This window comes from Mustelus asterias, chromosome 20 (assembly GCF_964213995.1).
Source record: "Mustelus asterias chromosome 20, sMusAst1.hap1.1, whole genome shotgun sequence".
Lineage (NCBI taxonomy): Eukaryota > Metazoa > Chordata > Chondrichthyes > Carcharhiniformes > Triakidae > Mustelus > Mustelus asterias.
The window spans coordinates 27,687,299-27,711,165 of NC_135820.1; the positions used below are offsets into that span (position 1 = coordinate 27,687,299).

A 23,867-nucleotide genomic window follows, 5' to 3' on the forward strand; every position below is an offset into this window, starting at 1 on the left:
GGAGTGTGTGACTGGCAATGGCTTAGAGGTACTAGTCCTGTCACAGAAATCCCCAATATGCCCGAAATCTGACATTACAGAGTTGGAAAGCGGGACTCAATATAACCATTTGTAGAAGGATCTCATTGAAGCATTGTAACCATTCACCAGCAGTATCACCATCTGAAGAAGCAGCTGATCCAAATACTGTAACCATTCACCAATCCTCATGTTTACCTCTGAAGCACCCTTTATATAGTGAGGGGAGTGAGCATTGTAACTTTGTAGTTTGGTGGCCTAGTTTAGGCAAAGGGGAGAGAATAGGACAAACATTTTAAAATTCTTCTGTACCCTTGGGCTTGTGGTGTGTTTCTGTGTTCATCAACCAACATCAACCAACAGCAAATCATTGCTGTAGGTGCTAAGGGTGACATTATAAATTAGTAACTGGGAGAAATGCTGCTCTGTTTTCAGCAGCTTTGCTTTACCTGTCCTCATTCTTACTTGATATTTGGAATTATGCTAGAAACAGCTGAAAGTGCTGTGACAAGTCCAACTGCTGCCATTTCTGGTTCTTATGGACATCCTTAATAAGCTATGCCACAACTGGCTATACCACCTAGATAACATACAGGAACTGAAATTAGATTGTGTTACCTAGCATTGGATTCCATTTTCAGTGACTGGAGATGGCCATCCACACCATCCTCCTGGCATTTACTTTAGATTGTCTGGAAATTACCAAGTCAGCATTTAGGGCTCATGTCTGATGTCTGGTTGAGCTCCAGGTATTGAGCTTTGCAGTTTCTACTTAGTCTAAGGGTTAACTTAAATTGACTTGGTAACAATTGACCATTAATATTTGTTTTGGTGTCTGCCCACCTACTATGTTGTGGGGAGGGGGAGGGGGGCAGCTTGGGGGTGAGCAGGAAGATGGTGGACTTGCCACCCCTGTGTTTTATGTGCCTCTCCCACCCCCACCCCCCTCCCAACTGGAAACAATCCTGACAGGGGGCCCAAAGATCTAGCCCTTTGCATAGAGAGGAGCAAGTTTTGTTTTTGTCATTTCTATATCAAGGGAAATTTAGCCCTCTGTACACAGCCTCCTCATCAGATATATATAAAATCACATGGCTCAGAGCTCTGGTCTGGTTGGGAGTTAATCCAGTGAACCACTCCTGGGAAAGGGACATTAAATTGTAGGCCTGTCATGCATCCTAAAAATGGATGTGTAGAATAAGGACTGGCTATTGTGTATGAAGACTCAAGACAGAAGGAGGTGCACTTCGATCGAAGGGGATGTGACGTTTATTTATGGGAAAACATCTGCAGTTAAAACTGAGAAGCACAGCGATAGTGTCAGAATGTTTGTCCTTCCTCCATCTCTAATTCTCCAGTGTTGAGTCTGCTTCACCATTCTCTTCATGGTGTACCAGCAACATTAGTCTGATGCTTTTCCCCATGGAGCAGGGATAGCGCTGATACTAAAAGTCTATTTTAATTTACTCATTCCCATCAGTTAAATTTAAGGCAATGATAGCCTAAGGGACTGAAGTAATGCTTATTATATGGTGCTAAACATTCTTGATAAGCAAGTGACAGGTTAGCTCTGTAGTGTGGGCTGAGTCAACTGAAGCAGCTGTAGGAGGATTTGACCGCAGCGCTCCTCGTGGGGTGACGACGGCCTTTACAGTTGAGTTGTTGGCCACACGTGAAGAACTGAACCCAAGCAGGAGTCTATGCCTCCAGGACAGGAGTGGGAGGAAATGACCATTGAGAGAGTAAATCTGCTTCACAATGCTTTCCCAGCATCACTTCACTCAAACATACTCGCTTTCCTCTTCCCACACATGTCAACACTGGACAATGCATTCACATTTCCACACTAAACTGGGAACGTGTTCTGGAACTGTGGTGTCCTGGGAATGGGATTGCAGGATTTTAATAACAGGGTCTGAAATGCCAGTGTGTTGAAAGATCATTGCTCATTCTCTGGGAATTTTTCAACAGTTTCTGAGAGACGGTTGGAATTTCCTGCTTGTACAAACTACTAACAACTGAATCTTTGGGAGACCAGTATCCATGTAATTACAGGACATGTGAAATTGTAGGAGTCAGTTCATCCCTGATAACAATATCATTCTAAAACCCTGATAACAAGTTCATTCAAAACCCTGCTGGCAGATCCATTCAAAAAACCCTGATAACAAACCCATTCTAAAGTCTTGGCAACAAGTCCATGTAAAAAGGCTGCCAACCTGAAGATCTACTGGAATTCTAGTGATCTCCCACTGTCTGTCTGACAGAAGACTGGCTGATTTAATTGAAAGATGCCAGGAGCCCATTGCACTTAGGTCACTGCTGCGTCTGGAACGAGAATAGAACCTGTTTTTCACTTATGAGCCTCAGTGTTGTTAGATAGTGAATCACTAGACCAGGGGTCCACCTGCGGCCCATCTGGATTCTCAGTGTGGCCCATGAGACATTTTGTTGACTGTTGTCCACACGCAGGGTTGTCATGTTCTGCTGATTTCAGTCTGTGTAGTTTTTTCCAACCAGTATAAAGCAAGGACAAGTGAAGTGAGGTGCATGCTGATTGCTCACAACATTGACTGAGAGCCATGCACTCTCTCTGTGCCCAAAGTGCAAATAGTTTTTTGTTTTTAACCATTTGAAGTTGATGATAGTTCTATAATATATAAATGAGTAAGCATAAATGTTTGGCATGTATTAAATGCATTTAATCTTATACACATGGTATACATGGTTAGCGAACAAGCCAGATTTCAATCTTGTGGCTCACTGAGATGAAGGAGGGCCATTCAATGCAGCCACTCACTAGCCTAGGTTGCCTATCACTGCAGTAAACCAAGTAGAGGCTTCATCTTTCCCTGTTCATTACAGAACCAGTGTAGTACTGGAGGCCAGAATATTAAGTAAAGTAACTCTAGATAGGGTTAAGTGATCCCCGCTATGGGGTGGGTGGAGAGCAAGGTCCAGGCCTTGATCCCGAAAGACTGATAATATTTTTATTTCATAAATATACTTCTCAACTGACCCTTTCTGAGAGCAGATGTTTGAAATTGCGGGTCAGCGCTGGAAGGCTCTAGGGGCACTTACAGAGGGAATAGGAGACTCGATGGGCCGAATGGCCTCCTTCTGTACTGTAGGGTTTCTATGATTCTATGAACAGTAGGCCAGTGAGCCAGCCCTGCCATTCAATAAGATCACAGCTGATCTGACTGTGTGGCCTTAACTCCACTTCCATTCCTGCCCCCCCCCATAACCCTCCACTCCCTCATAGATCAAAAATTCATCCCTAAATATATTAAAGGACCCAGTCTCCACAGCACTCGAGGGTAGAGAATTCCAAAGATTAACGGCTGTCTCTGAGAGAATAAACTCCTCCTCATTCTCATCTTGAATGGGAGACCCCTTATTTTTAAATTGTGCCCCCAGTTCATGATTCCCCCACAAGAGGAAACATCCTCCCACTTTCTACCCTGTCATGCCCCTCAGAATTATATCTGTTTCAATAAGATTTCCTCTCAGTCTTCTCAACTCCAATGAGTGGAAACCCAACCTACTCAACTTTTTCTCATAAGACAAGCCCATTAGACCAGAAATTAGCCAATGTAATTATGTCTCTTCTGAAAAAAGTGACTAAAACTATACACAGGATGTGGGTATTGTGCCAACATAGTCCCTGGAACCATGAAGTGTAGATTTTCAGGGCCCACCCTCCTTGAGCAAAAGGAATGCTGGTAAATTCTGTCCTTCTCCAAGTGGGGGAAGAGGTACAGACTCACCTTGTCACAGTTGAGTTCACTGGTGTCACATGCAAGGGTTGGGCATATCCATACTTTTCATGCCATCTTTGAAGAGCAGCTTGAAAGAAATGGGAAGTTTATTTCTTTTCAGGGGTCATCTGAAATTTCACAGCATGTTATTTGTGTACGGCAGTGTAGGGGATTAGTAATCCAGGGAACGCGAGTTCAAAATCCACCGTGGTGTTGGAGAATTTGAATTCTGTTAAATACGCTGAATGTATTTTTAAAAAATGCATTTATACAGTGCTTTTTACAACCACCAAACAAAGCACTCGACAGCCAAATAAATTCTTTTGAAATGCAGTCACTGTTGTAATGTAGGAGATGTTGCAGCCAATTTCTGCACAGCAAGCTCCCACAAGCAGCAATGGGATAATGGCCAGATAATCTGCCTTTGTCGCATTGATCGAGGGATCATTCCCCCTGGACACCAGGGAGAACTCCCCAGCTCTTATTCAAATTTGTGCCATTTTACATCCATCCTGTGAGGACAGGTGGGACCCCCCCACCCCCACCCCCCCACCCCTTAGCATCTAATTCAAAAACCAGCAGCATTGACCGTGCAGCATTCCCTCACTGTATTACCAGCCTTCATTTTGGTACTGACACCCTCAAGTGGGTCTTGAGACTCAGAAGTTGGGATCAGGGGAAATGGTTATGAAGCTGTTGGATTGTCATAAAAACCTAACTGGCTCAATACTGACCTTTAGGGAAGAATAGCAACCCTGTATTTACCTTGTTTGGCCTAAATGTGACTCCAGACCGCACCATGTTGACTCTTAACTGTCACCCGATGTGGCCCAGTGAGCAACAGAATTTTATCACACTGCTTGAAGTGTTTCAAGAATATGGGCCATTATCACCTTCTCAGGGTAACTAAGGGTGAGTAATAAATGCTAGCTGTGGCCATCCAGTCGCTCTTTCATTACCATGTTGTGCTGGGACCTTGTCCTGCCAGTGAGACATGCCCTATCCTGGCTGCATTTGTAGCTGTAGAATTAATTGCATCAAGTGGGTGCTGTGTGTGTGTGTGTGTGTTGGTGCTGAGTGCTAGTACAGGCCGTGATTATGCAATTCCTCATCTTGTTGGTCACTATACAATGGACATCTTTGTTTAATAGATGTGTAAAGTTCCTGATCACTGCTATATAAGCAGAGGCCACACAGGCTCCTGTGGCTAGTATTTCACAGTAAGAAGTCGCACAACACCAGGTTAAAGTCCAACAGGCTTATTTGGTAGCACAAGCCATTAGCTTTCAGAGCGCTGCTCCTTCGTGAGGTAAGTGGGAATTCCGTTCACAAACAGGGCATATAAAGACACAAACTCAATTTACAAAATAATGGTTGGAATGCGAGTCTTTACAGGTAATCAAGTCTTAAAGGTACAGACAATGTGAGTGGAGAGAGGGTTAAGCACAGGTTAATGAGATGTGTATTGTCTCCAGCCGGGACAGTTAGTGAGATTTTGCAAGCCCAGGCAAGTCGTGGGGGTTACAGATAGTGTGACATGAACCCAAGATCCCGGTTGAGGCCGTCCTCATGTGTGCGGAACTTGGCTATCAGTCTCTGCTCAGCGACTCTGCGTTGTCGTGTGTCGTGAAGGCCGCCTTGGAGAACGCTTACCTGAAGATCAGAGGCCGAATGCCCGTGACCGCTGAAGTGTTCCCCAACAGGAAGAGAACACTCTTGCCAGGTGATTATCGAGTGGTGTTCATTCATCCGTTGTCGTAGCGTCTGCATGGTCTCTCCAATGTACCATGCCTCGGGACATCCTTTCCTGCAGCGTATCAGGTAGACAACGTTGGCCGAGTTGCAAGAGTATGTACCGTGTACCTGGTGGATGGTGTTCTCATGTGAGATGTGACTAACCACATTGATGCGCTATCAATAAGGCGAAAGACTACCGATATGCCAATATAAGTGTAGGCTTTTATTCACAACAGAATCAGGAGCAGATCCCAACAATTAACCGACCTGGACTGAACAAGGGGGAGGAGACAGCCACCTTTATACTAGGTGCTGAGGGGAGGAACCAAACTGGAAGGGGATGTGTCCAGGTATGACAAACACACACAACGGTGGTCCATATAGGACAAAGGCACAACTGAGGTCCACCACATTCACCCCTTCCTTTTAAAAAAACAACACGGGGGTGAAGCGGAAACAATATCACAAGTCCAGACGAACCGGTGGATTGATCCGTCGTCGCGATCGTCGTAGTGCAGGTCGCAGAGTCGTCTGAGCAGGGAGCGATGTCGGCCCAGGCTCCGTACAGTGAGCGTCGAGAGACGGCGCTGGGTGGTGTGAAGCGGACCGATCCGTCGTCCCGTCCAGTCGTCGGGTACTGCGTGGCGACGGCTCCGGCGACTCAAGCGAGCTGTACATAGGGGCGAGAGGAATGAGCAGTGGCCCTGGTGGCGTATGGGGAACAGTGGGAACCGGAGCTGAGGGGTGGGGGGCTGCAACAGGCTCTGGGCGCACTACATTGGGGACAGGGACTGAGGGAGGAAGAGGCGTAGCAGTCTCCGAATGGACGACACCAGGGACCGTGGGGCGGAAGGACGTGGTGACCTCCGGGGCACCCGCGGGTGCCAAGTCACGGACAGAAACCGTGTCCTCCCGCCCATCAGGGTACGCTACATAAGCATATTGGGGATTAGCATGGAGCAGTTGGACCTCCTCGACCAAGGGATCTGCCTTATGGGTCCGGACATGCTTCCGAAGCAGGACGGGTCCCGGGGACATCAGCCAATCCGGGAGCGAAGTACCCGAGGAGGACTTCCTGGGAAATGAAAACATCCGCTCGTGAGGGGTCGTATTGGTCGCTGTGCACAAGAGTGACCTAATGGAATGTAATGCGTCCGGAAGGACGTCTTGCCAACGGCTGACTGGAAGGCCCCTAGACCGTAACGCTAATAGAACGGCCTTCCAGACGGTTGCGTTCTCCCGCTCTACTTGACCATTGCCCCTGGGGTTATAGCTAGTGGTGCGGCTGGAGGCAACGCCTTTGGCGAGCAGGTACTGCCTCAGCTCGTCACTCATGAAAGAGGACCCACGGTCGCTATGAATATAGGCTGGGAAGCCGAACAGGGTGAAGAGCTTGTTCAGGGTCCGAATCACTGTAGCCGTGGTCATGTCCGAGCAGGGGAAGGCAAAAGGGAAACGTGAGTATTCGTCAATGATATTCAGGAAATAAACATTGCGGTTAGAGGAGGGGAGGGGGCCTTTAAAATCAACGCTAAGGCGCTCGAACGCGCGAGTGGCCTTTACAAGGTGCGCCCTACCTGGCCGGTAGAACTGCGGTTTGCACTCAGCGCAGACCCTGCATTGCCTGGTAATCGTCCGGACTTCCTCAAGGGAGAAGGGCAGGTTACGGGACTTGACAAAATGGAAAAATCTGGTGACACCCGGGTGACAGAGGTCGTTATGGAGGGACTGTAGCTGGTCTAGTTGGGCACTGGCACATGATCCACGGGACAGGGCGTCTGGGGGCTCATTGAGCTTCCCGGGCCGGTACATGATGTCATATCTGTAGGTGGAGAGCTCAATCCTCCACCGCAAGATCTTGTCATTCTTAATCTTGCCCTTTTGCCTGGTGTTAAACAGGAAGGCAACTGACCGCTGGTCCGTAATTAAGGTGAATCGTTGGCCCGCGAGATAATGGCGCCAGTGCCGGACGGCTTCCACGATGGCCTGGGCCTCCTTCTCGACCGAGGAGTGTCGAATCTCAGGGCCTTGTAAGGTCCGGGAAAAGAAGGCCACCGGACGGCCCCTCTGGTTAAGGGTGGCAGCTAGGGCAAAGTCAGACGCATCACTTTCCACTTGGAATGGGATGGATTCGTCCACAGCGTGCATCGCGGCCTTCGCGATGTCCGCTTTGATGTAATCGAAGGCCCGACAGGCCTCCTCCGCCAGGGGAAAAGAGGTCGATTTTAGGAGCGGACGGGCTTTATCTGCGTAACGGGGAACCCACTGGGCATAATAGGAGAAGAAGCCCAGGCATCTCCTCAGTGCTTTGAGGGTAGTAGGGAGGGGAAGCTGCATAAGGGGACGCATACGGGCTGGGTCGGGGCCAAGGACACCATTTTCTATCACGTACCCAAGGATGGCGAGGCGGCGTGTCCGGAAAACACACTTCGCCTCATTGTATGTGAGGTTCAGGAGAGTGGCCGTACGAAGGAATTTTTGTAGGTTGGCATCATGGTCCTGCAGGTCATGGCCGCAGATGGTGACGTTATCCAGATACGGGAAAGTGGCCCGTAGTCCGTGCTGGTCCACCATTTGATCCATGGCCCGTTGGAAGACTGAGACTCCATTGGTGACACCAAAGGGGACTCGGAGGAACTGGTAGAGGCGGCCATCCGCCTCAAAGGCAGTGTATGGGCGATCCTCCGAGCGGATAGGGAGCTGGTGGTAAGCCGATTTCAAATCGATCGTTGAAAAAACCCTATAGTGCGCGATGTGGTTGACTATGTCCGCGATACGGGGAAGAGGATATGCATCTAGTTGGGTATACCTATTTATGGTCTGGCTGTAGTCAATCACCATGCGGTGTTTCTCCCCCGATTTAACTACGACCACTTGCGCCCTCCAGGGGCTGGTGCTGGCCTGAATAATCCCTTCCTGGAGCAAACGTTGTACCTCGGACCGAATGAAGGCCCGGTCATCCGCACTATAGCGCCTACTCTTGGTGGCTATAGGCCTACAATCCGGGGTGAGGTTATCAAATAACGGGGGGGGGGGTGATCTTGAGGGTCGAGAGACTGCAGGTGGTGCGCGAGGGGCGCTGCCGTGACGGCGCCTTGCAGACGGAGAGCGGGGGATAAGGGCCATCATACTGCAGGATGACGCTTCTATGATGGCTGAGGAAATCTAACCCCAGCAGTACAGCTGCGCAGAGTCGCGGCAGCACGAGGAGCCGAAAACGCTCGTAGACTGTGCCCTGTACCGTCAGCGTCACCAAACAGCACCCGAGGACCTCCACTGAGTGAGAATTCGAGGCCATGGAGATGGTCTGGCTCCAGGGTCGCACGGGAAGGGCATATTGACGCACTGTGCGAGGGTGTATAAAACTTTCCGTGCTCCCACAGTCAAACAGGCAGTTTTCTGCATAACCATTTACCTTGATCTCCATTATGGACTTGGAGAGTTGATGTGGCTGCGACTGGTCCAGGCAAATCGATGCCACTGTTGAATTAAAGAAGAATCCATCTTCGTCGCCGTCTGATGACATCACGGATGAAGCTTCCTGCTCAGCTTGCCTTGATGCCAGTCTCAAAGATGGCGACTCCCGCACTTCCGGTGACCGCATCAAAGATGGCGATTCCCGCACTTCCGGTGACCGCATCGAAGATGGCGATTCGCGCGCAGCCGCCGCCTGCATCAAAGATGGCCGCGCCCTCGGAGCACACATGGCTCCACGAGTCTTCAGAAGCGGCTTTGCTCGGCAGACTTTAACAAAGTGGCCTAGCTTACCGCATCCGGAGCAAATCGCGTCCTTTGCCGGGCAGTGACGCCGAGGGTGCTTAGGGAGGCCACAAAAGTAACATTTGGGCCCTGCTGGAGCAGCCGTCGCAGTGGAGCCGTCGGTGGAACGGGATCCAAGGTAAGACCCGAGATTATGGGAGGCTGTTTCTAACGTTTCAGCCATCGTGGCCGTTTTCCGGAGGTCTAGGTCATCTTGTTCCAGCAGACGCTGCTGGATGTATGTAGACTCCATGCCCGCAACGTAGGCGTCGCGGATCAGATCCTCCGTGTTCTGAGCTGCTGAAACAGCCTTACAGTCGCATGCTCGGGCGAGGACTCGCAGGGCGCGCAGAAATTGGGCGCACGATTCTCCTGGCTGCTGCTTGCGGGTAGTTAGGAGGTGTCTGGCGTAAACCACGTTAGGGCTCTTTCGGAACTGCCCTTTTAGGAGTTCGATAGCATCCGCGTAAGTAGCAGCGTCCCGGAAGATTCCATAGACAGTTTCGCTTACCCGGGCGCGGAGCACGTGGAGTTTAGCAGCGTCGGTGTCGATGGCCGTAGCGGTGTCGACGAATGCTTCGAAGCAGTCCAACCAATGATCAAATTTATCAGAGGCTCCAACCTCTTGAGGGTCTAATGCTAACTTGTCGGGTTTTAGAAACTGCTCCATACTAGTAACTGTTGTGAATAAAATTGATGCGCTATCAATAAGGCGAAAGACTACCGATATGCCAATATAAGTGTAGGCTTTTATTCACAACAGAATCAGGAGCAGATCCCAACAATTAACCGACCTGGACTGAACAAGGGGGAGGAGACAGCCACCTTTATACTAGGTGCTGAGGGGAGGAACCAAACTGGAAGGGGATGTGTCCAGGTATGACAAACACACACAACGGTGGTCCATATAGGACAAAGGCACAACTGAGGTCCACCACACACATTGACGAAGGGAAAGCGGTAGATGTGGTTTATATGGATTTTAGCAAGGCGTTCGATAAGGTCCCCCATGCAAGGCTTCTAGAAAAAGTGAGAGGGCGTGGGATCCAAGGGGCTGCTGCCCTGTGGATCCAGAAATGGCTTGCCCAAAGGAGGCAGAGAGTGGGTATAGATGATTTTTCTAAATGGAGGTTGGTCACCAGTGGTGTGCTCCAGGGATCTGTTCTGGGACCCTTGCTGTTTGTCATTTTCATAAATGACCTGGATGAGGAAGTGGAGGAATGGGTTGGTAAGTTTGCCGACGACACGAAGGTTGGTGGGGTTGTGGATAGTCTGGAGGGATGTCAGAAGTTACAGAGGGATATAGTTAGAATGCAAGACTGGGCGGAGAAGTGGCAGATGGACTTCAACCCAGATAAATGCATAGTGGTCCATTTTGGCAGGTCAAATGGGATGAAGGAGTACAATATAAAGGGAAAGTCTCTTAGTACTGTAGAGGATCAGAAGGACCTTGGGGTCCGGGTCCATAGGACTCTAAAACCAGCCCCGCAGGTGGAGGAGGTGGTTAAGAAGGTGTATGGTGTGCTGGCCTTTATCAATCAAGGGATTGAGTTTCGGAGTCCGGGGATAATGATGCAGCTATATAAGACCCTTGTCAGACCTCACTTGGAGTACTGTGCTCAGTTCTGGTCGCCTCATTACAGGAAGGATGTGGAAAAGATTGAAAGGGTGCAGAGGAGATTTACAAGGATGTTGCCTGGATTGAGTGGCATGCCTTATGAGGATAGGCTGAGGGAGCTCAGTCTTTTCTCCTTGGAGAGACGTAGGATGAGAGGAGACCTAATAGAGGTATATAAGATGTTGAGAGGCATAGATCGGGTGGACTCTCAGAGGCTTTTTCCCAGGGTGGAAATGGCTGCTACGAGAGGACACAGGTTTAAGGTGCTGGGGGGTAGGTACAGGGGAAATGTTATGGGTAAGTTTTTCACACAGAGGGTGGTGGGCAAGTGGAATCGGCTGCCGTCAGTGGTGGTGGAGGCAAACTCAATAGGGTCTTTTAAGAGACTCCTGGATGAGTACATGGGACTTAATAGGATGGAGGGTTATAGGTCGGCCTAAAAGGTTGGGATATGTTTGGCACAACTTGTTGGGCCGAAGGGCCTGTTTTGTGCTGTAGTTTTTCTATGTTTCTATGATGGCATCCGTGTCGATGATCCGGCACGTCTTGCAGAGGTTGCTGTGGCAGGGTTGTGTGGTGTCGTGGTCACTGTTCTCCTGAAGACTGGGTAGTTTGCTGCGGACAATGATCTGTTTGTGGTTGTGTGGTTGTTTGAAGGCAAGACGTGGGGGACATTGGGGAGACCACGCAAAGGCTACGACAACGGATGAATGAACACCGCTCAACAATCACCAGGCAGGAGTGCTCTCTTCCTGTTGGGGAACACTTCAGCAGTCACGGGCATTCAGCCTCTGATCTTCGGGTAAGCGTTCTCCAAGGCGGCCTTCACGACACACGACAACGCAGAATCGCTGAGCAGAGACTGATAGCCAAGTTCTGCACACATGAGAACGGCCTCAACCAGGATCTTGGGTTCATGTCACACTATCTGTAACCCCCACGACTTGCCTGGGCTTGCAAAATCTCACTAACTGTCCTGGCTGGAGACAATACACATCTCTTTAACCTGTGCTTAACCCTCTCTCCACTCGCATCGTCTGTACCTTTAAGACTTGATTACTTGTAAAGACTCGCATTCCAACCATTATTTTGTAAATTGAGTTTGTGTCTTTATGTGCCCTGTTTGTGAACGGAGCTCCCACTTACCTGACAAAGGAGCAAAGTTCCGAAAGCTTGTGGCTTTTGCTACCAAATAAACCTGTTGGACTTTAACCTGGTGTTGTGAGACTTCTTACTGTGTTTACCCCAGTCCAACGCCGGCATCTCCTCATCATGGCTAGTATTTCAGACATAGTTACTTAGCTGTGAGTCAGTGTCTAGCATTTTAATGACACAAATACCAGGAAAAGTACATCAGTGAAGGTAATTTCCTCCTTTGTCTGTAATTAGGAGAGGGCATATTGTGTGTATTGGAACCTTGGCTTCGTGAATAAAAGAGTGCGGGGCAGATAGACATCAGGACCGGGTTGTGGAGCGCATTTTCTGATCACTTTTCCCTCCCTCCTCCCAGCACCTTGGAAATTCAACACATATCCACCGGGAAAGTCTCGGCTTGAATGGAAGAAGGTTTTGTTTTAATTGATTTGATTGGCAGATCCAGCTCCGTCCCTGGCTGTGCTGTGCCTGATAAGGACCCTCTGCCCCTCACTGACCCTTGGTCATGCATTAGGCTTTAGTTGGTTGTAAGCACAGCACAGCCACAATTTGTTTTTAAAAAGGGACTCTTGCTTATATGAAAATTGTGGCTCTAGTTCAGATGCTGACTCTGGATAATTGTTATCGAGTCATAGGTCGCAATCTTATGAAAAGAGTTTCAGACGAGTTTGAAAATGCAATCTTCTGACTGTCACTTTTTTGGACAGAAGTGCAATTCTCACCAGTTGCAGGGGAGCCTAAGTTTGCCAGTGAAGTCAGTTGCAGACTGCTTGTGGCGCCATTGCAGTGAACTCAGAGACCTCCAACCTCGGCCCCCTCCCCAACACCCCTCCAGAGACATTGCTGACCCAGCCCCCCACCACTAACCCCACCCTCACATGGGTCGGGACATCAGGGCATATCTGGGACCCTCCCGATGGGACCTCAAACACGACCCCCCCCTCTGCAATCACCCTCCCCTGCCAGTCTCCACCCCCAACCGATTACCGGCCCGATCACTCGTTGTGTCCCCCACCAATCTGCCGATTACCCTCTGTGCCAGTCTGCCCCTCACCACCCTGCCAATCGCTCTCTGTGCCAGTCTCCCACCCCTGCCCCGCCAGTCACGCCCCCCTCTTGCATTCTGCCTGCCACTCACCCCCCCTTGTGTACCCCACGCCGATCACACCCGTTCAGAACTCCCCCCTCCAGAGCTCTCCCCTTCCCTCCCCCTTGCAGAGCTTCCCCCCACTACATGGTAATCATGTTATTAATATTTAAATCAGCTTGGTGCCCTTTATGAGCGTGGAGCCAATCTCACCAGTTAAACAGGGCCAGTAAGATTTCTGGCAGTGAAAACCCATTCATGCCTGATGCAAACCGGATCTCACGCAATCTTACCGGCTTGCTGTGCCGATTGACCAGTGCAGCGAGCTGGTAAGATTGTGGCCAGAGAGTTTTACAGCTCAGAAAGAGCCCCTGTGGCCCATCGTGCCTGCACTGACCATCAAGCACCTATCAATTCTAATCCCATTTTCCAGCACTTGGTCCTCTTTTCCATGGATTTTAGCAGGAAGGTGTTGACTGAAACTGACTTGAAATCTCTCTCATGGTGAAGAAGTCAGTACATGTCAGTGTCAACTTAGTCATATGATGATTCACATTGCGGCTTTTTGCTTCAGAGTGTTGCAATGTCCTGTAAACAGAAGCTGGTTGGCCTGCGGTGAATTGACACATTTAATAGGGAGCGAGATTGGTTTCAGCAATGGTGGTGTGACTGAAGATTAGAGGAGATCCTTGGGCTTTCTCATACCTGATAATTAGTTGGCCTGAACGTTACTTCCCAGCTTGAATGTTGTCCAAATCCTGCTGCAGGCTGGCAATTGGGTGATATTCAGTAGCACTGAGTAGTTTGCAAAATGCTGTGCATGGGATTTTCCTGTTCCTCATCCGGAAGGGATATTCCGGTTCTGCTGAAGGCAAGCCTCTGCGGTAGGTTCCCTGGTGGTGGGATGGGTGAGCCATGCAAACGGCGTTGACATTGGTGGGACCAGAAGATGCCAAGGCTGCTGAAAAGCATGCTTTGTGGGGGGAAGGTGTGGAAAATCCTGTCCACATGTACACGTATGTGTGTATCTGTATCTGTCAGTGCCTGTGTATGTTTGAGTGTGTCTGTCTGCGAATGGAGGTTGCAATGATTTCACTATCTACTATTTGTAGCACATATTTAAAATAATTTTTTTTAAACCACCTAGGGCTGATTAGCCAGTCTGAGCTACAAGTGACTCCAGGCTCACAGCAAGATAGTTGACTCTTAAATGCCCTATGGCGTGGCCTTGTTTGGCTGAATGGCTGTTGTCTGCTTTACTGATGCAGCAGCGTAGGGAGGGAGCACTCTATTGGCCGTGTAAACCGAAGAATTTCCTTTGAGGTTCTTTTCCGCTGGAGTGAAATAACTAGCGTAACTACAGCATGCTCAGCTGTTAGCAGTGAAATAACTAGCATAACTACCGCACACTCAGCTGCTCTTGGACAGGTGTCCCAGGCAGTGCTGTGTGCACCTGTTAGTCTCTCTGAAGAATGCAGGATTTAAAGACCCGTAGCCTTGTTTTAAAGGGCCTTTCAAGTCACACCGCTGTGTTTACAAACAGGCTGATTCACAACTTCAGAGTTACCATGTGGTGAGCTGCAGCTAGTGCTGGAGATGTTATTTTTAATCTCAGTTTGAGAGCAAGCTAATGTTAAAGGTACAAAATCAATTTTGTAACTTATTTTTGTCAAATCTCTTCCCTTCCTGTCCTGAAAATAATCTCTTCTTGTTGAAACCCAGTCACCTTACCTGAACGTCCAGATTTCGTATTGGAAACTTACCATGAGAACCAAAGGGCTATTTGACTACTGGATCATCACAGCCACACATCCTGTCCTAAGCATGCAGCTAATATACGGATTAGTAATGTTTTAATTAAACGACAGGGGATAGATAAAAGGGGTTGAAGGGCCTATTCCTGCTCCTATATTCCTGAGTGTTTAAATTACTGCCTTGATTTACAGTGCACAGTATCCAGTCTGTGAATATTGAGTCTTCAAAGGGTTATTTTACTTTTGGAATGAAAGCAGCATAAATGATAACTAAAACAAAACCTGGTGTTGTTTGATTGTTCCCCCACCTCCTTGTATAGTCTGCTTTAAATATGGAGTGGTGATCTGCAGCCAGCGACCTCCAGCTGTTGGTCTGCAGCCCAGATGTTGAGGAGCAGAAAGGGAAGGGAGCGCTTGGAGCCAGGATGTTTTTCATTGCCAAATCCACTTCAACAAACAGGAGAACCATAAATGGGCAGGAAAGGTCCACAGAGTCAACCCGTGGGAGTAGCTTTGCACTGAGCAATTGGTTGCAGAGTGTAGCGACTGTAGCAAGCCATTACCTGGGTAATTACTGAAAGGAAAAGATAAAAGCAACTTGCATTTATATAGGCCATTTCACAACTTCAGGGCATGCCAAAGCTCTTTACAGCTAATGAAGTTCTTATTGTAATGTGGTCATCAATTTGTAAACAACAAGTTCCCACAAACAGCAAAGGATGCCTAACCAGATCATTGCAACACACTACGACACAAAACAAGAACTCATGGTGCAGCAGTAACATTCACATGGATAGAAAATTGGTTACCCAACAGGAAACAGAGAATAAGAATGAATGCTGGGGGCTTCAACTATTTACAATCTATATCAATGACTTGGATGAAGTGATGCAGTGTATTTTTGCACACAGAGTTATGTAGGAGAATAGGTTGTGAAGAGGACATAAAGGCCTAAATTTTCACCTTGAGGTGAGGAAACTTCCTAGCCTGTCTGCCTTGGGTGTCTGCAAAGACGGGATCGTCAGTGTGTGCATTGCCTTATTCATGCCATCTCATGCCCACCTCATGCACCTCCCAACCACCCCCAATGGCCCCTCATGCTCCTTGTGCCAAGCTATGGAACTTTCATGCCCATTGACCCACTGTACATTGTATAGAACTAATGAAGCTTATGGTCTCAGTTGTATGTGTAAAAAAAAAATTAAAAATATAACCTGTTCATAATTTTCTACAATGTTAAAAAAAGTTATGCACTTAGTAGGGAATAAAAGTGTCAATCATTCAGATTCTTAAAAGTATCAATATCAGAAACCACAAGTTATTGAAACCACTTCACCTTGTGTAAATAAACGTTGTGAAATTGACAGCAGAGATCAGAGAGCCTGAATTGTCAATCAAGCAACATTTTCTCTGGGGTTCGGTTGTTTCAACAAAAGTAATGGTTGTTGGCGCTCTCAGCCCACTCAAGAACCCTATAAATTGGCAGGAAGGTATTGATTCTGGGATTCCTGACCGCATTTCTGTATTGGTGAAAATCAAAGCCAGAGTCTGCAGGGATAGAAGGATTGGTTTCGTGAGTAGGCAAAAATTGGCAGATGGGGTATAATGTGGGAAAATGTGAATTTGTCCACTTTGGCAAGAAGAATAGAAAAGCAGCAAATTATTTAAATGAAGAGATATTGCAGAATGCTGTGGTGCAGAGGGATCTGGGTGACCTGGTGCATGAACCACAGAAATTTAGTCTGCAAGTACAGTGAGTTATTAGAAAGGCAATGGAATGCTGTTTTTTATTGCAAAAGGAATGGAAGATAAATGAATATAATTACAGGGCATTGGCGAGACTACATCCTAAAAAAGAAAGGATGTAATTGCATTAACAGCACTTCAGAGATGGCCACTCACTCAACTCAAGGCGGCACGGTGGCACAGTGGCTAGCACTGCTGCCTTAGAATGCCAGCGACCTGGGTTCAATTCTAGCCTTGGGTAACTGTCTATGTGGAGTTTGCACATTCTCTCCATGTCTGCGCTGAAAGCTTCCCTGCTCCTTTGTGGAAATAATATCATGGGGTCTTTAACACTCACCCGAGTGAACAATGGTACAACCTCTCATCCAGCAGTGCAGAACTCCTGCAGTCTCTGAGCTAAAGTTACTGCTTTAAAGCTTAAGATTTCAACAGTATGTGACAAGCAATTTAGTGCAATGGGCTGGATGATAACTGCTTGTTTCCTCACCATGGGCCTCCCACACTAACCCATGTGTCCGCTTTTTTACATCAAATAATTCCACTGGGGGAATGAAGTAAAGATTCCATCCAGCAGCTTTGGCCAAGTATTCACATCTTCCTGCCTCCCTCTCCACCCTTTTCCACTGCAAATCCGGCCTGGCAGTGTAGTATTAGTAACTAAATTATTTTGAACAAAAAGCAACTGAACATTGCGGCAAAGTTTTCTGTCCTCCAGCATGAAGTCACCATTATCTTAGCACAGCAAGAATTGGGAATGACACTCAGTTATGGTGTGTCACCTTCCCTTAATGGGGGCTGTGGCAAAGAGACCACTTATAGTACCCACTATTTGCTCCTTCTGTACAAACATAAGAAACAGGAGTAGACCATTCCATAGTTGAACCTGCTCCATCATTCGATATGATTATGGCTGATCTTCAGCTCATCTCCACTTTCTCGTATCCCTTCTTTCTGAGCGAGTAGAATCTATCCCAGCCTTAAACGTACACAACAATGAGCTTCCGGAATCCTCTCGGATAGAGAATTGATTTGATTTGATTTATTATTGTCATATGTATTAATATACAGTGAAAAGTATTGTTCCTTGTGCGCTATACAAAGCATACCGGTAATTGGCTGGATTGGATTGGTCCTGCTTGTTGTGGACAGGACATACCTGGCCATACAGCCTACAGCATTCAGCCATTTCTTGACATCACCTGGGTGAATTGAATTCGTTGAACTCTGGAATCTGTAGAGCAGTATTTCCGCTAGGCTGTGCAGCTGTGTATGGCCGTGCAGTAGGTACCGTGAAGGCTTTGTTTCAAGAGAAATAATGGGCGGAATTCTCCCAAAAAAATTCTACGCGTCGCATTTGCGTGAAAACTGCAGTGATTCATATTGGGTTTTTCATGGGGGTTCAAAGAAGAATCTCCCACACTCTGTGCACTGCAGAGCCCACCAGCATGAATATCATTAAGTTTCAGGGGGCAGGGCCCATCCCTGCTGGAGAGGCTGAAAGTGCGCTGAGCGGACACTGTACTTGCACTGATCTGTCAATGCTGAGATCAGCGCATGTGCGGTGGCCCCGCACTGACGGCCTCCCAATTGCTGGCCAGCCCCGCGATCCCTACAATGCCGGCTCTCTGCCGTCCCTATGGCCCCGATCACTGGCTCCCCGACTCCCCATCCCACCATGGTCTCCAGAACCACACCCTGATCACCTCCCCCCCCCCCCCCAAGAGTAACTCCCCCGCATTCCGAGCCTCCCCCCACAGTGTCGACCCCCCAACAGGCTGACCCCCCCTCTCTCCCACCGTATACCTCCACCCCAGCCCACCCCGATCGCTGGCCTCGCTCCTGCCCCCCCACCAATCCCTATGCAAGGTGGCAGCGGGACACCCCCCCACCCTCCACCGGGGGCTCTGATTGACCCCCCCCTTCACCCCAGTAGGGTCGAGCTGCTAGTTCCCCGAAAGTGGGGAGCTAGTGTAATCCCCGCTGGAGTGAAACGCTCTGGCGGGGTGGGAGAAGCTTCAGTCCCGGGCCCGCTAATCTCATATAAATTATATGGAAAATATTATTTAAGTCATTTCCCCGTCTCCCCACCGATTTTGGGCGCGGAACAGACGCCGCCAGAAATCCAGTGCTGGGAGACGCAAGAGGGACGCGAACGCTCACCTAAACCAAGCAAATTGGTCACTGAAATCAGCGCAGCGGGATGGGAGAATCGCGGCCAATGTTTTTTCAGTGTGAGAATTAAGAAAAATTAACTAGGTCAAGCACTGAAACAAAATAGCCACCCATCGAATTCAATTTTAGGGGGGACCACTGCTCAGGAGGATGCTGGGATGAATCATCCGCTTGGTGCTTCTGGCTATAGATGGTTAAGGATGGAGGTGAGGAAAGAAGAAAAAGGGCAGGTCTGTATTATTTTGAAGGTAGGAGAGCTTAAATGACATAGAGTTTCATTGGAATGGTGAGGAGACAGAGGACAGAGTTGGAGTGGGGCAAAGCATTAACTAGGGGTCACACTTCCTCCAAATAAAATATGTTGTGATAGGAACTTGTGTGGGTTCTGGATGTTCCTGCTTTTTCCGGTGCTTTGTTTAAGCGTGTCAGTGCTGTTTCTCTTTCTTACCCTGAATTGGAAAATATCGACTTTCCTTCCAATCTCCATCCTCTCTCACTTTCACATGGTCCATCTCCAACGTTTCACTTCCCTTCCTCGGCTTCTCTGTCTCCATTCTGGAGGTAGACTGTCAAACAATCTGCCCTCAGCTGTGTCTCTGAACTTCCTGTTGACTATCATTTGAATTCTCTCACACTGACTTCCCTGTCCTCAGCCTCCTTGGCTTCTTCCATGAAACTCAACGCAAGCTTGAGGAACAGAACCTAGTCTTTCATTAGCCTTCTATAGCCTTCTGAACCAACATTGAGTTCAAAGGGGAAGCAATGGTGTAGTGGTGGTGTTGCTGGGCTGGTAATCTGGAGACCCAGGGTAATGCTCTGGGGACTTGGGTTCAAATCCCACCACAGGAGATGTTGAACTTTGAATTCAATAAAAATCTGGAATTAAAAGTCTAATGGTATCTATGAAACCATTGTCGATTGTCATAAAAACCCATCTGGTTCAGTAATGTCCTTTAGGGCAGGAAACCTGCCATCCTCACCTGGTCTGGCCTACATGTGGTGGTTGATTCTCAACTTCCCTCTGAAATGGCGTAGAAACCACTTAGTTCAAGGGCAATTGGGGATGGAAAACAAAAGCTGGCCCAGCCAGTGACACCCACATCTCGTGAATAAATTAAAAAGAAAACAATTTCACGTTATTCTGCAACAACTACTGCCTTTAGTTTTGCCTTTTAGCTGTTGGACATAATTCCGTTTTTCTCATTTGTGCCTCCTCTGGAGACTTCTTTTGTTTCTACCTGTCCAATTCTCATAGAAACTCATAGAAACCCTACAGTACAGAAAGAGGCCATTCGGCCCATCGAGTCTGCACCGACCACAATCCCACCCAGGCCCTACCTCCCTATCTCTACATATTTTACCCACTAATCCCTCTAACCTACGCATCTCAGTACACTAAGGGGTAATTTAGCATGGCCAATCAACCTAACCCGCACATCTTTGGACTGTGGGAGGAAACCGGAGCACCCGGAGGAAACCCACACAGACACGAGGAGAATGTGCAAACTCCACGCAGACAACCCTGCACCATCACCTCTTTAGTCAGTTAACCTCGTCTACCTCCCATCTGGTTATAAACCTTCCCCTTTATTCCTTCCTCCTTTTCCTGTTTTGCTTTAAAAATGGTTACATCTCCAAGTACTTTTAGAAGTGTAATTTACAAACGACAGCAGCCAGTTTGTGCACACCAAGCTCCCACACGCCAATGACACATTGACACCAGATATTCTGTTTTTATGGTTGTGACTGAGGGATAAATGTTGTTGGAACTGTGCCGTGGGATCTCTGATATCAAACTGACAGGACAGATGGTCTTTGTAGCTAATTAATTAATTAAATCTCTGCTGAAAGATGCCACTTCTGACAGTGCAGCACTCCCTCAGCACTGCAGTGAAGTGGTGGTCTAGATTTTGTATTCAGGTCTCTGGACCCACTGCCTTCACACTCAAGAGGCTGGAGTGCTACCCACTGAGTCAAGTGGCTTGAACCTACCATTCAAATCAAGCCATGGAGAAACTTGTCGTCCCCTGTAGGGTTACCGTTTGCTCTTTTTAAAATATTTCCTGTTTGCCCATTTCCCCATTAGATTAGGGGCTGAGTCTGACACATGGGGTTGACTTGGTTCTGACCTTCCATTGTCTGACATTTGGTCTTGGTGCCATCTCCATTTGGAAATGACTCCCTTTACTTCCCTCCCAAGAAGTTGGTCACCATACAGCTGCTAAGCAGAGTTTGACAATGGATGAAAATGGGTTAACAGTAAGTTGCAATGAGGAAATAAGAACCTTACAAATGGATATAGGTTAGGAGAGTGGGCCAAAATGTGGCAGATGGAGTTTAACATGGATAAGTGTGAGGTCATGCATTTTGGTCACAAAATTGGGAAGGTGACTTCTTATCTAAATGGGGAGAGACTTCGGGGTGCTCCAATGCAGAGGGATCTGGGTGTCCTCATTCATGAGCCACAGAAAACTAGCATGTGGGTTTGGCAGATAATAAAGAAAGTGAATGGAATGTTGGCATTTATAGCTAAAGGAATAGAATATCAAGATAAGGAAGTATTGAAGCAACTATACATGGCATTCGTGAAACCATACCTGGAGTATTGTGCACAGTTTCGGTCCCCTTATTTGAGGAAAGATGTAGTGGCATTGGTGTTCAGAGGAGGTTCACTCGATTGATACCAGAGATGAGGGGTTTGTCATATGAAGAGAGATGAACAGTTTAGGCCTATACTCTCTGGAATTTAGAAGAATGAGGGGAGATCAAATTGAGGTATACAAGATGATAAAAGGTATGGATAAAGTAGACATGGAGTGGATGCTTCCTCTTGTGGGGCATTTTAGGATGAGAGGTCGTAGTCTAAGGATAAGGGATAGCAAATGTAAAGCAGAGTTGAGGAGAAACTGCTTCTCCCAAAGGGTTGTGAATCTGTGGAATTCGCTACCCAAAGTGCAGTGGATGCTGGGACAATGAGTAAATTTAAGGAGGAGTTAGACAGATTTTTAATTGGTAATGGGTTGAAGGGTTATGGGGAGAAGGAGGGAAAATGGGGACGAGGAGCATATCAGCCATGATCGCATGGCAGAGCAGACTCAATGGGCCGAATAGTCTAATTCTGCTCCTATATCTTAAGAACTTATGAACATATGGAATTATAAATGTAATTAATATGAAGCTCCATGGAACTTGGCCCATCCAGACTGGTGCAGACAGTGAAGCAGGATTAAAGACATTGACAGGCTCCTGGCCACATGACTTACTCCATTCCCCATTCTCAGGCAGCAGCTTCCCAGGTGAATCATCCATTCCTGGCACCATTCTCCTAGACCACCTACTCCCAACAACCCAAAACTCAGCTATCGGAAAATAGAAAGAGCTTGGCTTTGACACAGGAGTGGAGTTCGTGAGGGATCTTACACTTTTTTTTAAAGCAAGGATTTGTTCGGATAGATTTTGACTTTGGGCAGATGTATAAAATGGCTGATAGCAAGTTCCACATCCACCATTCTACATCTGTCAATAATTTATTTTCAAGATATGTGAAGTAGGCTTCCAATTCATTTCAAATCCATTTTACACCATCGCACCAAGTCCACATCTACCCCATAGTCATAATTTTAACCCAACTTGCCCAGAGGGGGCAAGGCCACTGACCCCAACAGAGAGTGAAATTAGACAGGGGCAAAAGCTGATCATGCCATTACCTTGAGGAGCGGGCTTGGTTAAAATGATCCGGTAGCAATTCCCCGCCCAGATTTTAATCCACATCACGTACCCATGAGTATTCAGTATTCTGTCAATGTTGGGCTTTACAGATCAAAATGCTGCCATCTCAGCAAATCAGGTTTGGAGTATACAACAGCAACTTGCATTTATGCAGCACCTTTAAAGCAGAAAATCATCCCAAAAGTGCTTTGCTGACAAGAATTGGCAACTCGGCCACACAAAAGGAAATATTACGTGGGGTAACTCAAAGCCTGGCCAACATGCCTGGATGTTAAGAAATGACTTAATAAGGCGGGAGAGATGGAGAGAGACACAGAGGGAATTCCAGAGCACCAGTATTGTCCAAAATGGGACAATGTAGTCACTTATAAATGACTTGTATTCTTCCTGAACTTACTTTCATCATTTCCCTTTATTTGTTTCCTGCACATGCATTAGCTTTGAGGGGCTGGGGTGTTTCTGCTGCTGGCATTGCCCAGATTGCCCCATGACTTGTGGACCAGGCTCCTCATTTCAAGTTTGTCATTTGATAAACTCACAGCTACTGCATAGGGTTGTTAATTTGGCTTGTACGTCATCCAATAGCTTACCTCTCACTGCCAACCGTCCCACTCAGTACTAATTTGCTTTGCTGCCCTTCTCCAATATTTTTATTTCTAATGCAGGAAAGTGAAAGACACACACTTGAGTTGAGCATTGCTGAAAAATGCCATTTTGTCAAAGCTTTCCATCTTACACGTACCAGGACCATTGCAAGGATTCCAATGTCAGGGTGCCAATCAGCACTCTCTTCTCATACTTTTAAAAATTTATTTGTAGGACATGGACGTTGCTGGCTGGCCAGCATTTATTGCTTACCCCTAGTTGCCCTTGGAGGGCATTGCACTGTAATACAATGTAAAATTGTTCTTTCCCCTGACATTGGTAATTGTGCAATGGTCCTGATGAGTGCAAGAAGAAAGCTTCAACAAAATGTCTATTTTCAGCAACTCTCAAGTCCTGTATTACCAAATGACTATACATCTTAAATCTATATCCTTTGGATACAGTCCCTCTTGCCGGTAGAAACTGTTTTTTTAATCCATCAAAACCCTTTATAGTTTTTAGCATCATTATTCAATCTCCCCTTAACCTTCTTTATTCTAAGAACAATTCCATCTTCTGCCTTTCCATAATACTGATGTCCATCATCCTTGGCATAATTCTGGTAAATCCCTCCTGCTCCCTCTCTAAGGCCTGGATTCTATAGAATCATAGAATCCCTACAGTGCAGAAGGAGGCCATTCGGCCCATCAAGCATGCACCAATAGCAATCCCACCCCAGGCTATAT

The 23,867-nt window shown here is 47.5% G+C and overlaps 1 protein-coding gene across 1 annotated transcript in view; it reads left to right on the forward strand.

Moving 5' to 3' along the window:
- The window catches only part of LOC144508447 (cas scaffolding protein family member 4-like), a 144,830-nt gene that overhangs the window by 92,687 nt on the left and 28,276 nt on the right, over nt 1-23,867 (forward strand). The gene's annotated exons all lie outside the window — the stretch shown is intronic.